Source organism: Acinonyx jubatus, chromosome C2 (genome assembly GCF_027475565.1).
Source record: "Acinonyx jubatus isolate Ajub_Pintada_27869175 chromosome C2, VMU_Ajub_asm_v1.0, whole genome shotgun sequence".
Taxonomy (NCBI): domain Eukaryota; kingdom Metazoa; phylum Chordata; class Mammalia; order Carnivora; family Felidae; genus Acinonyx; species Acinonyx jubatus.
Window position 1 is genome coordinate 9486820 of NC_069384.1, and position 16166 is coordinate 9502985.

General features: G+C 44.0%; 1 long non-coding RNA gene across 1 annotated transcript in view; it reads left to right on the forward strand.

Annotated features, from left to right (window-relative positions):
- The first annotated feature begins 695 nt into the window (after nucleotides 1-695).
- The window catches only part of LOC128315115 (uncharacterized), a 52433-nt gene continuing 36962 nt past the window's right edge, over nucleotides 696-16166 (forward strand). Inside the window, exons 1-2 of the long non-coding RNA XR_008297548.1 lie at nucleotides 696-6786; nucleotides 14901-15003. This is a non-coding gene — a long non-coding RNA (uncharacterized LOC128315115). The remainder of the gene's footprint in view (nucleotides 6787-14900; nucleotides 15004-16166) is intronic.

Sequence of the window (16166 nt, forward strand, 5' to 3'; positions counted from 1 at the left end):
GACCTATGGCAAAGAGCCCCTTGGGGTGACCTCTAAAGCCGTCAGACCTTCACAGACACTTATCTAGGGCTCCAGAGGTCAATGTAGGTTGTAGACACTTAACTAGAGCTACAGGTTGAAAAAAGAGGTGGCAATATTTCCCTGAGGGTCATGTTTTCTTTTGAGTAGCGTTACTTCCAAATATATAGTGCTTATTTTGGACTAGTGGTGATACTAGAATCCTGCTTCTTTGGTCTTCCCCGTGTCTATGGCAGCCCCTGAGGTGCTTCCCAGGGACTCACATTGGCTCAGGAGAGCTGATGGTGTGCAGCTCTTTCCTACTTTGCACTCGCTGACTGCACATTGGTAGTCTGAGATTGGCTATGGTGGGAATATTTACACCATGGAAATTGGTAAGCAGTACATATCAGGTGCCCCTCACCCCCTCCCGAGGCCCACTTATCAAACATTTGTCAGCACGTCACTATTTGCCAGGAACCCTAGGGTCCTTGGAACAGAATTTAAAAACTACTGGTACAGGGGCGCCTGGGTGGCTCAGTCGGTTAAGCGTCCGGCTTCTGCTCACGTCATGATCTTGCGGTTCGTGAGTTTGAGCCCTGCATCGGGCTCCGTGCCGACAGCTCGGAGCCTGGAGCCTGCTTCGGATTCTGTGTCTCCTCCTCTCTCTCTGCCCCTCCCCTGCTCATGCTCTCTCTCTCTCTCTCTCTCTCTCTGAAGAACAAATAAACTTAAAAAATTTTTAAAAACTACTGGTATAGTAAACATGATATATACATGGTACACTGGAAAGTACTTGTGCTAGTTTACTAAGGCTGCCTAAGCAAAATGCCAAACACTGAGTGGCTTAAACAATAGAAATTTATTGTCTCTTGTTCTGGAGGCCGGAAGTCCAAGATCAAGTCGCCGATAGGGCAATGCCCCTCTGAAGGGTCTAGGGATAACCCATTCCAGGTCTCTCTCCCAGCCTCTGGTAGTTATGCAGGCTTGTGTTGGCATAACTCCTATCTTCACGTGCTGCTTTCCCTGTGTTTGTGTGTGTGTCCACGTTTCCCTTTTAGGACACCAGTCCTACGGGATTAAAGTCCACCCTAATGACCTCATTTTAACTTGATCACCTCTGTCAAGGATCCTTCTGTAAATAAGGCTACATCGACAGGTACTGGGAGTTAGGACTCCAAGCATATTTTGGGTGGGGGCACCATTCAACCCACAATAGTAGTCAAGCACGGATTTTCATTCTGTTCTGTTCCTCCTTAACTGTGTGGCCTTAAGTTGACACTTAACAGCCTCCGTTCTAAGTCCAAAAAAATAAGGGGGTTGAACCATGGAATCTGTGAGATTTTCTCTCTCAAATTCTAGGACTTCACAAATACTGTTTCTGACCTTTCCACTAGTGGGGTCAATCTCTAATTTTTTTTTTAATGGTTTCTTTATGTATAAGGGAAGCTGGTTAGAATTGGCTTGTTAATAGCAGTAGCTACTTTTTTTAAAAAAGAAATTACAGTATGCCAGGAATTCCAATAGGAGCTTTACGTATTTTACTTAACTCTCAAAAAAGTCCCGCAAGATATTTATTCGAATCTTCATTTGATAGTTGAGGTGTCCAAGGTACAAAGAGCTTCCCTCACTGGTTAAAATTCATGGTATTGGCAAGTGGCGGAATGGGCTATGAGTCCACATCTTTATGAACCTAGAGCTGGTGTTCTTTATACTTCTCCACCTCTTTGTGAAGATGATCGCCCCTTAGACAGGTGGCCTAAGGTCTGACCTTTTGGCACTGAGTTCTTATGACCCTGAACCCCCATACAACCTCTGTTCCGTATCCCATTCACTCACCGAGAGGCTTATCTTTCTGCTCCTCTAAGCATCAGATGAAGCCAGTTAAGTTGCCTTATTCTCAAAGGAGATCCAACCACAAGAGATCTCTGGGACACCCTTTGGAGGAATCCATGGCCCTTCGGTGTGTCTATAATTTTTGTGTCCCAGAAAACATTTGGATTTGTGAACTGTGGTTAAGATCATGGAACTCATGAAGTTTAAAAGAGGCTCACGTTAGTATAGATGATCCGTATTTTCTTGCTTTTAGGGGAACTCAGAAACCTTTCTCCTAATTACTCATGAACTTGGTTACCATGTAGCTGCTGCCATTTTATTTTTTTAATGCTGTGAAGCTGCTTCCATTGCCATCCAAGAACCCTGGAGGGCCTCTGTACCCCAGGAGTGAGGGCTGTCTCCGTTCCCAGGTCCACTCCCTTGGGTGCCATCTTCTCTGCTTGAGCTGATGACACAGTGGAACCCTTAGGGGCCACAGCTGTGTAGTTTTCTGTGGCAAGAATTCCTCTTTTCAGCTAGACTTGTAATTCGTGGAAGGTAGCTGAAGCAGTGGTGCCCTTGCCTTAATGCCTTAGATATCTTTAGTGACAGACAGCCCCCATTTCTGGTTATGGTCTCTGTACCATATGGTCTCTATACCAGGCTGGGCTGGGCTGGGCTAAAACCAGGTACCAAGGTCTACTCAAGAGTCATTTCTCACTGATGACTGAGGGTTGCCTATTGGGCTGTCTTCTTGCTGGGAAGCTCTTTGGTTGCTCACTAACATGGGTTCCTGGTGACCCAGCATCTCTAACCCCCAATATTTTACTCATACTCAGATGTCCCTCTTGGTGCTGGCATCCAAGGATATTACAAAGGATGCTATTAATTGTTTGGAGGAAGAGGTGAGGCCATACTGTGAGATGGCTGTAGCAGTTGGTAATGGTACTAGAGGTTTTATTTGGTAATGTATGTAGCTGATGATCTGGACCAACCCGCTTCTGCTCTAAGCTCATCTTCTTGTGCAAAGTACGATTACCTACACATGTGGTAGTGGAAAACTTTTGAGAAGGAGATCCCATGAATATGGAGCTACTAATCAGATAAGCAAGGAGGAGAAGTCCCAGGAAAGAAGGCGCTGTTCCATTGTAAACAGAATTACAGTTTACCTGGAATCTGTGTGTGAGTTTATTCGTGGCATTGGCTCACAATGTGGGTCCGAGTTCTGTTTATTACACTTCTTATACGTTTGTTTGTCTTCCTCCACTTACCTGCTGGCAAGAATTGTCCAGCTGGGATTGTAAAGTTTAATGAGCTTGGTCAGAAGTCGACATTTTGGTCAAGTATGAGAATCTAACTAATGTGAGAATGTAACCTAGGAAGGTCTGAGGCTAAAAATGTGAGAATCTTTAGTAAAGCAAGAGGTAAGGATTAGTCTCTCCCACAAGGGTTCTATATTCAGCTGGTGTCTGGTGTCTCAGCCCTATATCATGGATGATTATTATTTAGTGGAGAAAAAGGCTTTTCTATGGGCACTGCATATTCTGGGCCATAGAAGACCCTTGCACTGATGTCCGAGGGACTGCAGAGTGCCCAGCTTGTTGCTGGCTCTTTATTACTGCCTTTGTTCTGTCAATAAAGTGATGGGGAATGTGGGAATTTTTACATTGATTAAGGAAAAGGCTTGGGCCAAGATCTTTTCCTTTTAGGCAGTCTTGTAAATTTTGTCTTCATACACTAGTCAACAAACATTTATTTGAATACTACCATCTGAAATCTAACATCCATCTGTTGGTGCCCTCTGGTAGCCAGGAATCGGAGACTCTCCCACATCCTTTCCCTAAAGTGTGCTCTGGGTTTAGACTGGGGTAGATCTTACTCACTTCCTTTTCTGCTTCCTATCTTTCCTCCTCCAAAAGCCACAGGCATTTTTTTTTTTTTTTACTTATTTGATGGGTTACTTTTAGAAATGTCTTGCACAAGCCATTTTTTCCCCAGTGGAAAACACTTTTCCATCAGGAAGATGCATTTCAAAGATTCTGAAGAGTTTAACCACTTTTGTCAGAGCCCTCTTGGAAAGGTGAAATTGATAGTTCCATAAGGTTAAAAAAAAAGGTTGTTTCCCCACTTCCTGTCTGAAAAGGGATTCTTCTGGTTGAATACGATGATAGGTTGGGTCAAGTGGCCTTCACTGAGGGTGGGCTGGAATCTGCCCCCGGTTGGTCCTGGAATCTTGGCCACTTTTAGGGCAGCCTAAGGATATGAAATTGCTCTAGGATTTGTATGTGTGTGAGTGTGTGTGTGTGTGCGCTTTACATGCAGTGGGTCCTTGGCCAGTTGGTGGTGATGATGAATGATGTTGATATAAATGAAGTTCTATTTGGTTCAGCTGAAGTTGGCTGCACTTCTCTGGGAAGGTCCCAGGTAACCCTTTCTCCCTGACTTCCCAGGAATACCTGTTGGAGACCATGAATTCCTCTCTAGGGTCACAATGGCCTGAGTTTATTATCCATTTGGGTCCAATCAGTCTCTAGGTATCTCTGTTGGCCTTGGTTCATGGGTTAGCGGACATACAGTCAGTGGGTAATGGGAATGGAAGCCTTAAACCATATACCCTTGTAGGTCTAATCCAAGACTTTCATTTTGTTGATGAGGAGACCAAGGCCCAGTAAGTAGGAGGAACTTGAGTGAAATTTGGAATCCAGATGTTCTGACTCATGGTTCAAGTCATTGTCTGCTACTTTGGGGGTCCTCAGATGGCAATGATCTTAATTGCCGGGTGCTTATTAACCATGCAGATTCCTGGGGCACTTCTCTGAGATTCTGATTTTAATAAATACTTGTGGTCAACACTGTACACTCAAGATATAATGTGAGCCATATATGTAATTTAAATTTTTCTGGTGGTCACACTATAAAAATAAAAAGAAACAAGGGGAATTTTAAGAATATATTTCATTTAATCTAATATAGCCAATTTACTGCTGTAACACATGTATCTATAAAGTTATTAATGAGTTATCTGACTTTTTTGCTACTAACTCTTAGAAATTTGGTGTGTATTTTACACCTATAGCATACCTTAATTTGGATGTCACATTTCAAGTGTGAGAAGCAAGTAGCTAGTGGCTTTCATATAGGATATGAGATATATAGGGTATAGGATGTAGGATAGTGCCGATCTAGAATTGTTCCTTGCCAGTCATTGGGGCTCTTCATAAAAGGCATACCAACAAAATAAATAACTCCCCAGGTGCTAGACTCAAGTGTCTAGCATTCAAAATCCAAGTACCCCCCACCCCGCCCCAAGCCTTGTTAAACTTTGTGGGCTGCGGCACTTTAGTAGATGGGATATGTTTACACAGAAAATATGCAGGAACCCACTGGCTGTCAGATGACACAGACATCTTGAGGCCACACGCCTCTCATGTACCACTGAGCATGTGAGTTTGCACATGTAGACTATTGTGCAAGCGCTGGGAACTGTATGTGCTGAAGGCACAGGCACCCTGTGAAGTGTTTCAGTGGAATTTTCAACCAGAAGCAGCTGATCATTTTCCAATTTAATCTGTGAACACAGTTGGGGGATTTTTGCACATGAATCAACTTGTTTGGCTTGACAGAGCTTCTCTGTACTCTGTCCCTGTCTCAGCCTCACAAAAGGTACTCTGTGTGTAAATTTGCAGGGGTGGTGGTGGAAGAAGGTGCATGGAAGTTCAAGGGAAACTTTTCTGAAAAATGCAACACTGGAGAGCCAGGGTGGAAACGCAGGAGGGGTCCCTAATCTGACTTTCCACTCTCCCCACCAGAGGTGCTTTTCAAGGGTTGAGGGTGGAAAAGCATTTGAAATCCAGCTAATAAGATAGAAGCACACATTTCTGTACATGTGTTGATGTAATTATTGGTTAATTATTTCTGAGGAATGGTTATGAAGATACCAGTGGTAAACCTGGGTCTGGTCATTCTGTTTCATCTGCCTTATGCTTCATTTTGATAAAAGAAAAAGTGAGTCATCAGAAGGAAATGGGGTATTTTGTGCATGGTCTATACTTCAAAGGCTGTCATGTTGTGTTGTGTAGCCACTTTGGTGGCATTGACTTATGAGGCATCGTGTGATGCTGGAGAGTGAAAGAGGGTGAGAACCCAGAGTACAAAATAATAATAGCAATGTCATAACAAGAACAACCACCAACATTTACCAAGCATTGATTATGTCTCAGACCCTTGATATGGATGTGCTCATTCAATCCTTGCAATAACTCTAGAAGTAGGCACTGGTATTTGTCTTCATTTTCCATTGGGGAAATGGGGGGCACAGAGAGGTTAGCTACTTTGCCCAGGTCATCTAGCTGGTAAGGAACAGAACTGGGGTTAAACCCAGGTGGACCGTTAGTTCTCACCCAAAAGACCACAACCTGTTACCCTTGAGATACTCCTTAAATGTCTTCCCACCACCTTCCCATCAAAGCAACAATCTCTTTGACCTTCCAAGCAGGCAGCTGTCTGGCCCCCACTTGAATGCATTGAGAAGTGGGAGTTCATTGTTTTGGTGGAAGCTCATGCCTTTTATGAAAAGCCCCAATGGATTGGGAAATTCTTCTTTATATGAAATCTCCCTCCTATGATTAGCAAAATTTGTCTTCCCCCCAGTGTTCTTGCAGACTTCCTGAAGCTGCAATAATACAGAATTACACATGACGGGACTTATATCTCTATGTCTATTAATATAATTGGAGATTAATTACTTTGGAAGAGTAGTTGTAAGGATACCAATTGTTTAAATCTACATTTCACTGTTCTTTTTCATCTGCCTTCTGCCTCAGCCCATGGAATGACTTATTCCATGACCTGTTACAGATCTCAGGAGATCCTGCCTTCATACCTTTGCTCATGCTGCCTGGGAGAGCCTCCCTTCCACCTGTTCACAGCCAAGCTCTCTGAGCCTGAGCTCTCTCTGCCATGAAGTCTTCTTTGGTAAGGGAAGAAGTTGTTGTTACTGATGAGGGCAAAGTGACTGTTTACCTAAGAAGAATTAAAAAATTGGAAGTGATTTCCCTTCTCTAGACATAGAGAAAATATGAAATCTGTTTGAGTGTTGTGTTGGAGGGTCGTGAGGCTTCCTTTGTAGCCCTGGGACTTTGGACAAACCTTTTAATATTGTGGGCCTGGCTCCCCCATCAGCAAAATGAAGAGCTTGAATTGGGGATCCCACCAATCAAGGGGTACGTAGCTGGACCCCCTAATCGCCTTTTAAAAAATGCCTGTAATAGGAGTGCTCTGTCAGACCTGTGAATCGGTAAGCCCACTGAATGGAATTCTTTGAGTCTGTGTGAGGAAAATTGAGGGCCGCTGTCCTGACGAGGAAGCAGTATGAATATTTTTAGAAATCGGGAGGGTTGAATCAGCCATTAATGCTCTGTTGATCTGGATGGGAGGTATTTTGGTGGATGGGTGGTAAGAGCATGTTTCTGTAATTTGGATAAATACAGGGTTTTGGGTTCGGTGGAACAAGTTTGATTTTAAGAACTAGAGCATGAGTCATCTGCACTGATGCTTAAATGAGCTGCAGGCTGAGCAGTGAAGAAAAAGACGGCAGCCAGAAGGGCTGTTGGCGACAGAGACTATTGGGAGGAATTCTAAGATGTATGTTGATTGATTTTTTTTTATTTTGCCATTTTAAAAATATAGTAAAAACCCTTTATTTTTTAAATTAAAAATACCCCTTTTTAATACAGTTTTTTTTAAGTTTATTTATTTATTTTGAGAGAGTGAGCGAGGACGCAAGGGAGGGGCAGAGAGCGAAGCCCAAGGAGGCTCTGTGCTGTCAGCACAATGTGGGGCTTGAACCATGAACCGTGAGATCATGACCTGAGCTGAAGCCAGATGCTTAACTGACTGAGCTACCCAGGTGCCCCCGCCCCCCCCCCCCCCGTTTTTTTTGATTAGGGCATGATGGGCACCAAGGCTTAGGAATAAGGGTCATGGCTGGGAGTAGAACATCTGTAAGCTCACTGGAATCCCTAAAAGGGACTGAGGCAGTCTGTGCAACATAGAGAAAAGGCCGCAATGCACATGGCTCCCCTCAGAGGCCAATAGGAAGAGCTGGAGGCAGCTAGGGACAGATCAGGGGAGAGGCTCGCGGCAGCTGAGTACTGTGGTGCTTCAGCAGATATCCAGAAATGCTTGGGACTTCTCAGCTTTGGGACTGCTTGCAGTATTGTACTAATAACATGGAGGCAGCACATAGTCCTGAGTTTCCCCATTTGGGAAGTCACACTTGACCCGGGCAAGCACTGTGGTCTGAGCTGCCCAGTTCTGGAGTCCTTCCTGGCATCATCCCACTGCTGCAGTTTTCACCTCTTCTAGATTAAGGGCGGTAACTCATAGGATAGGCTGTGCTCCAGTCTCCTCTTGTCCGCGGACTAGGCAGTAAATAGCCAGGAAGAGAGGGACCGATGGGCATGGCAGAGGCACGGTCTCTGGGGAGGCTCCCTTTGCAGCTGGGCTATTTCCAAATGGGGAGGTTCCTACAGCCCGCAAGAGGACCCAGCAGCCGGAATGACCCGTCTCCCCTTCTCTCTCGGCCTTGTGACAGTCCAGAATGAGAAAGAGAAGGGATAGGTGAAGGAACTAGCCTCTTTCGAGAGTGAGAGTTTACACGTCTCTGCCAGTCTTCTCCATATCCCTCCATGAGCCTTTGAATGGCCTGAGTCCCCATCTTCGTTGGTGCAAATGAGATGTAGCTTATGGGCATGCTTTGAAAAATTGAAAGCGTTATAAACACCTCAGGATCATTATCTTGCCTGATTGGCATTTGTTTCTTGGGAATTCCTGACTTTTCCCCATTATCGTGAAGTGTCCCTTCAAGGACAAGTCAGAGGTTGCTGTAATCACTTACCATCTGTGGAGAACTGGCAGTGGCCCTGCTGAAGTGCTTGGTAAAGATGGTGAGCAAGTCACTTACAGATGCTGGAAATGCTTCCTTGGCCTGGGCTCAGGAAAGGCCAAGGACGAAGAGAGATGTTGTGCTCCCCAAGGGGACTGTGCCTTCCTAGGAGGAGTACCCTGCTGTGGGTGTATATTGTGGTAGGGAAGAGTCCGTGTGCCGGAGTCTGCCTGCTGGGGCCATAGCCCGGCTTCACCATTAGCTGTATGACCTTGAGCAAGCTCCTTAATCTCTATGGTCTCAGGTTCCTGTTGTGTAGAAGGGGGAAAGTGATAGAACCTCTGAGGGGTGTTGTCAAGATTAATTGGGTGGATCCAGTGGCATGTGTAGAATAATTGAGTAAGTACCAGCTCTTTTTGACATTGGTTTATAGTAATGGCGCATAAAGGCATGGAGCCCCTGGTGATGGCTACATTACTACATTTATTCCTTACAGCCACACCGAGGGATTATCCCCATTTTGTACAGGAGGAAAACAGAGGTCTTGAGGGATGAAGTCTCTTGCTATGCTGATAAATAGCAGAACTAGGATTTCTTTTTTTAACTCAAAGCAACTTATTCCCCATGATTTATTTAGTGTTCACCTTAAATGGTTACCAATAACTATTAACCAATAATGACTGATTACTATAATCTGTAGTCTTTGACATTTCCAGCATTTCCTTGTGGTGTGAGGAAAGTGCACAAGGCTTCCTGGCCATCACAGGCTGTTCTGGAAGTGTCTGTGCAGCTCTTCCATGGGCTAGTTCCTTGCCTGTGTTTCTATAGAAGTTGGAATTGTAGGTTCCAAATGGATCTCATTACCTTCCTCTCAAAACCCTTCCTCCTCCTATAGTCACACCTTCAGATTAATGGCCTTACCATCCTCCCCTTCGTCCAGACTGGAAATGTTGGTGCCATATTTGACTCTTCACCCTCACCTGCCCTTAAAATTGGTAGCCAGCTCCTGAAGACTAACCTCCACAGTATCTCTTGACTCTGTCTCTTTCTAGCCCCACTGCCACCATCATAGTTGAGGCCAGCGTTAGGTAAGAAAGGCATAATTGGTATTACAAAAGCATACACAAAACCAAAAGAAAGTTAGTTTTCGCTCGTGTAAGAGAACTGGGCAACTAGGCTTGTCATAGTCCACGTGGCCATGCAGGAACTCAGGCTGACGAAGGCTCTTTTGGGCCTCCAAGGATATCCTGAAGTCAGCTTCTTCACCACCGGCTGGAAAGAAAGAGGCAATGAAGAGGTACTTAGGGGATTTGATGAGCCGATTTGGCAGCTGAGCCCGTCTCTTCTGCAGCTGAGCCACATGGCTACACCCATTCGCAGTGGAGGTTGGGAGGTGCGGTCCAGCTGTGTCAGCCTCGGACATAAGGCCCTGGTCATTTCTTGCCTAGTTTTTGCAGTGGCCCTCAAACTGGTCTCTCTGCCTAGTTTCTCTCATCATCCAATCCACACTCCACAATGTTGCCAGAGTTAACTTTGAAGTCACCAATCCTGCAGGCTTCCTGTTGCCTTGAGAACATTATCTGTAATGTGGCATTCCAGGGGCTCCACAGTGTGGCCTAGGCTAACTTGGCAGCTCATTTCCTACTCTGACCCTCCAAAAGCCTTGGGCTGGCCCTGGCAGACCCCATGCTCTTTCTGCACAAAGCCATGTATGCTCACCAACCTGCATGTCTGCTCTGAACAGGTAGCCTTCCCTCACCTCTCGTGGTCTGGGCCCTCTTCATCCTTTCAGACATCATTTAGAGGCCACCTTCCTCCTAAAGTCCCCTTTAGGCTGTCCTCAACTGAAAAGGGTCCCTTTCTCCCCTCTGTTGTCGCTGAGTCCCCTTCTCCTATAGTCATGGGAGAAACAAGGGATTACACTTTCTATTATAGCTTCTTGTTGAATCCCTAGCCAGACTAAAAGCTTACCTCGTTTTCCCCTCCTCTTAATGCAGGATAAATCCAACCCACTTGGCATGACACACCAAAGCTTTCACAATCTATCTCAACAGATAATTCTAAGCTTCATTTTTGTCTGATATGACCACCTTAAAATGCCCTATGTCTCTATTGCCCTATGTCCTTTCATGTTTCTGTAGCTTTGCGTCTGTTGCTCCCTGCCTGGAAGGCCCGCCATGGCATCTCCACCATCTGGTAAATGAGTGACCCCGTCACATGCTTCATTCCTCAGCCTTCCATCACAGGTGTCCACTCCTCTGGTAGAGCCTCACCTCTATTCTAGTCCATCATTCTCAACAGATGGAACTTCCTTGAGAACCAGAATATCCTGATTGGACCATATTTGGTGCATAGAAAGATTAAATAAGTCTTTCTTGAGTGAGTGTACCCACCATTGACTTTGCAAGGTGCTGTTTATGCTTGCCACTGGAGGGCTGTGCACAGTGTGAGGGTAGTGAATGCCTGAATTTAATCATAGTACAGTCAGGACATTTTGAACTAATAGCTTCTTTTATTGTTTAATGTCCCTACCAAGATGGCAGAATGCAAGCACATTTCTCAAATGTCAAGAAGGACAAGAGTAGGTAAAAATCTGTGGAAAACCCGAAGCACACAATGAAATAAAAAAAAAAAAGAAAAAAGAGAAAGGAGGGAAAGAAGAAAGAAGGAAAGAGAAAAAGGAAGAAAGAAAAAGGGAGAGAAAGAAAGAAAGAAAGAAAGAAAGAAAGAAAGAAAGAAAGAAAGAAAGAAAGAAAGAAAGAAAGAAAGAAAGACCTGCCATCCTAGGAAAATATATGTGAGAAATGAAGTTCACATTCCTGAACTTTTTCCTCTTTTTTTAAAAAATTGAAACATTTCCAAAGAGTACAGCCTTAAGAAACTTGGCCCAGGTGTATTTAATTTTCCGGAACAATATACTGATGATTATCATCTGGGAGCGTGAATGCTTAACCCTTAGGCCGACACCTACTGTTTGCTAACCACCCTGACAGCTTTAGGGTTTTTGCCAAGGCAAGAAGAAGTCAGGGGGTAAAGATTGAAGCTTAGTCAATAGGAGAAAAGGGCTCTGGGTTGGTTTGGAGGTGGTTCAGGCAGAGGGGACAGGGCACTACAGGTGGGGTCTTCAGAAGAGGTAAGAAAAAGTTGGATGCATGAGAACACCACGTATATTTCCTGAGCAAAGATTCTTGAGCATTCTCAATCATATAACCTGGGGCAGAAGAAACCAGCCAAGTATTGGTGTTTAACTTTCACATAAAGCTGGAGTTTAGAATGCTGGTGTTCTGCTTGAAATGTGAGGTCCGAACATCATATATATTGCTTTAAAGTTGAAGTTTTCAAAGTAAACACACTTTCAAGTCTGGTGCTGGAGAGAACTGAACAGTGGCTCTCTGGGAGGCTGCTTTCTGCAGGACGGTCTTGTCCTTGCTTTGTTCTTCAGTACCTTCAAGATACTTTAATAAATTAATTTAAAGTTTTAAATGTTTATTTTTGAGAGAGAGTGTGTGCGTGTGTGAGTGGGGGAGGGGCAGAGAGCAAGAGAGGAGAGAGAGAGAGAGAGAGAGAGAGAGAGAGAGAGAGAATACCAAACAGGCTTCATGCTATCAGTGCAGAGCCCAGTGCAGGGCTTGATCCCACGAACCTCGAGATCATGACTGGAGCTGAAACCAACAGTCAGACACTTAATCAGCTGAGCCACCCAGGCACCCCATGTGTCCAATTTCTACCTGATATTCTTTGGCACATTTACATCTTGTCCTGAAAGTTCTAGAACATTTTGCAGTAACATTTTCCTTCTTTCTGTCCCTCATCTCCAGCCCTGCTATTGACCTTCCATCTGAAACCCCACGATTCTCAGAGCAGTGAAACAGGAGGAAGATGCCTAAGTGTTTGTGCGTCTCTTCCTACAGAGTTTGTTGGTAGCAACAAAGCCAGGATCTTGTGGCATTGCTGTGAGACTCTGACCTGGGACACAGAGGTCCTCTGCCTTCCCCACACCATGCGCTGGGCGTTTGTGGTACAGAACTATTTTTAAGGTTACACATGAATCTCCCTATCCTCCTATTCAATGTGCCATACACCTTTTCATATCCATTTATTCACTCATTCATTCAACATCTATTTACCAAGTGCCTCTTTTCACCAGGCTTGGTGGTCAGGATGTAATGGCACACAGACCAGACACAGTCACTACTCTCATTGAACTCACAGGCTAGTTGAGGGGCAGTCCTAAGAACCCTTGCAGTGAAAGGACACCTGCAGACTGAAAGGAAGGCAGTGAGAGAAAGAGATATGATTCCATGGACATATATACAGAGCCATGTAGAGATACATGGAACTAATGGGTCTAAGTTTCTGAAGGAGCAATTTTTGAGTGAAGATCTACAGGGCAAGTAGAAATTATTTAATTAGAGGCAGAGTTAGGGGAAAGAGAGCACGTGAGAGGGGGAAGAACATACGCAAAGGTCCCATGGCAGGCATCGGCATATAGTTAAAGGAAGGCTTTGGTTGGAGCTTAGAGTAGGGAAACATCTGTGAGGTCAGATCATGGAGATCTAGGCCATACTCAATGTTTTCTCCGTTACCTGGACAATGGGAAGTCAAGGAAGAATTTAAGATGGAACTCTCGAGGTTTGAGATCATTCTGGAAACTGTGGGGAAGAGATTAGGCCAGGTCTAGGCAGGATGCTGGGGGACTAGTTCATGGAAATTATATATATATATATATATATATATATATATATATATATATATATATATATATATTTAACATAAGTCTCTTTGGTTTTCAGCTTGTTGGCCATGGAATTTGGGAAGAGTGAAGATCTGATTAGTATTATAAGGGAAAATGAACAGTTGGTGATGGGCTGGCTATGATGTGTGAGTGGGAGGTGGCGAATATGGTGCCAAAGTAGACCCTCTGTTTCTAACTGGCAAAACTGGATGCAGGAAGAACCATTCACAGAAGGAAGAAGCACAGGAGGAGGTTAGAAGGGTGGAGATGTTGGGAGAGGATCATAAGGTCAGATTTGGACAAGTGGAATTTCAGATGCTCATGTAAAATTTATGGTTCTGGAATTCATAGGGGACAGCTGAGCTGGTTAAATAGATTTTAAGGTCATTAGTGAATACGTAGTTGGACATTCAAAATTCTCCAGGAAGGCCCCATTTGACTGGTTGTATTTAAGTAGGGAAATTGTCACAGATGTACAAGGTTCAAACAGGACTTCGCATGTCTACATTCTCTGTTGATGAGAGATCAGTTGTAAGCCTCAATGGTCTCTCCTCCCATCTTTCCTCATAAAAGTCACAGACATGCAATTTTTAGTCTTAAATCAATATTTCTCTCTAGGCCTTTCTTTGTCTTGGAGAAATTCCTTCCACAAATGGTACCACTTTATCTCAGTCCATACCCAACAAGGAAATAAGAGGAGGCAAAATGGCGATGGATTGTTGAATTTGATGTGGAGCATCTCCTGCTTCCAGACATCTTGGAAGACAAGAGCATGAGAGCATGGGCCAAGGCTCTTTACACAGGCATCTGGGAAGAGCCTTGGCCTATGCTCTCATGTCACATCATTAATGCCCAATTATTAACTGCAAGAGTTTTACGAAAACAATTTCTAAATTGTTAAAAAAGGCAAAATATGTTTTCAATATCTTCAAGGATTCCCAAGCTGTTTAATAGTTTCAAAAGATTCAGTCCTAGAACATAACAAATTATATTCTAAAAGTCATCGATATGGGGCATATTATCACCACGACCACCATGATTGCTGATCATGAGGCTGGACATTAACTCACTTAAACCTACTTGGTAAGTGGTATTATATGTCCCATTTTCCAGTGAGAATATTGATGCTCTCAGAGGTTAGAGAGCTAGTAAATGGCAGGATAAGGATTTGAAATGAGGTGTGCTTGATTCTAAAGTCTGTGACCTTTAACAGATGTGGGCCTCGCTTTTGGGGACTTGACACATATTTTATTACTTGTTTTCTTTTGCCTCATAGATAGAATCCCTTTGAATGGGCCTTTGTTCCATTTCTGCTTTATTTAAACAAAGTGTAGACTAGCCAAAAACAGGGTTTTGTAAGTGATCTGTCAGCCTACTACTCGCCTCCTCTTTCCTGAACTATGTCCATAAAGTGTCTTAAAGATGAAAGTTGCCATGTAAATGCTATGTATTATCTTCTTCATCTAGAACCATGAAAGAAGCTGCTGGATGGAGATGAATGAGCTTTTGTTTCTGAAAAGCTGAATTTTTATTTCTTAGCTGATATATATGGAGTCAGAACTCTTCCATGGTAAGAAAGTCAAATCCTTTCACTCAGAAAAATGACTTTGAGGGCTGGGTGTTTGAAGGGGTTGGCTATTGTGCTGGGTCCTGGTCTTAGGGTTGGCAGAGTGGGAAGAGGGGGGGGGGAGGAGAGGTACTCCCTGGCTATTTGTTTCAGTTGGGAAATGGAGACACTTTATATGTGGAATCTGATATTTACCATACATGGTGCTTTTTGCCCAGAAGGCTCTCAGAAGAATGCATTCTTGCTTTCTCCCTTGTCCACACCCACCGGTGATAATCAGCACCACTTGGGTGATTCTGGAAGCCAGTCTAAAGCAGCTACATCACTTAATAGTTGAAGGGATGGATGGAAGAATAGTTTCTCCATTGAAAACTATTAGAGGAATTTATAGGCTGTCAGGGTGTAATTAGCTATGAAAGATACTGGCAGGGGCATGAAACTAACATTCCTCTCTCATTTCTTGACCTTGCCTCCTTCCGTAAGTGGGAGATCTTCTCCATGTCTTGGCATTCCTGTCCTGTTGTTCTGCTCTTTGAAAATCTGCCCTGGCTTAGTTTTTCTGAAGCCCACTACAGTGTCCAAGCTCCTTCTTCGGCTTGCTGTTCTATTTGTTTCTTAAACTGCCTCCCTTTAGATATGGAGCCATCTGAGTTATTATGCCAGACAGGCTTTCTGCCATTTTGCATTCATGCATGCACGGATGGTGAAGGCCTGGAAATACATCTTATTAGTTGGATGCTATAGAAGGTCAAGTTTGACACAGTTGGGAGTTATCAGCTCCTTAAAAGAATAGGCTTACTTACCCATAAACATTTGAAATATATGTATCTCAGGGATAAAGACTTCTTTGAAATTTCAGATTCAGTTTGTCATGATTCTGCCTACACCTGTGGAAAATCATAACTATTTGTTTTCTTTTGGAAAAATGGTGCTCACAGAAAGCTAATTCTCATAGGGACTTATGACTCCTAGATATAACAGTGCCTGTTCTAGTAGCACTGAAATGAATGCTTTAGAAATTGTAATAGTTATGGGGTGCCTGGGTGGCTCAGTTGGTTAAGCGTCTGACTCTTAGTTTCTGCTCAGGTCATGATCTTATGATTCGTGAGTTTGAGCCCCACGTTGGGCTCCATGCTGACAGTGCAGAGCCTGCCTGGGATTCTCTC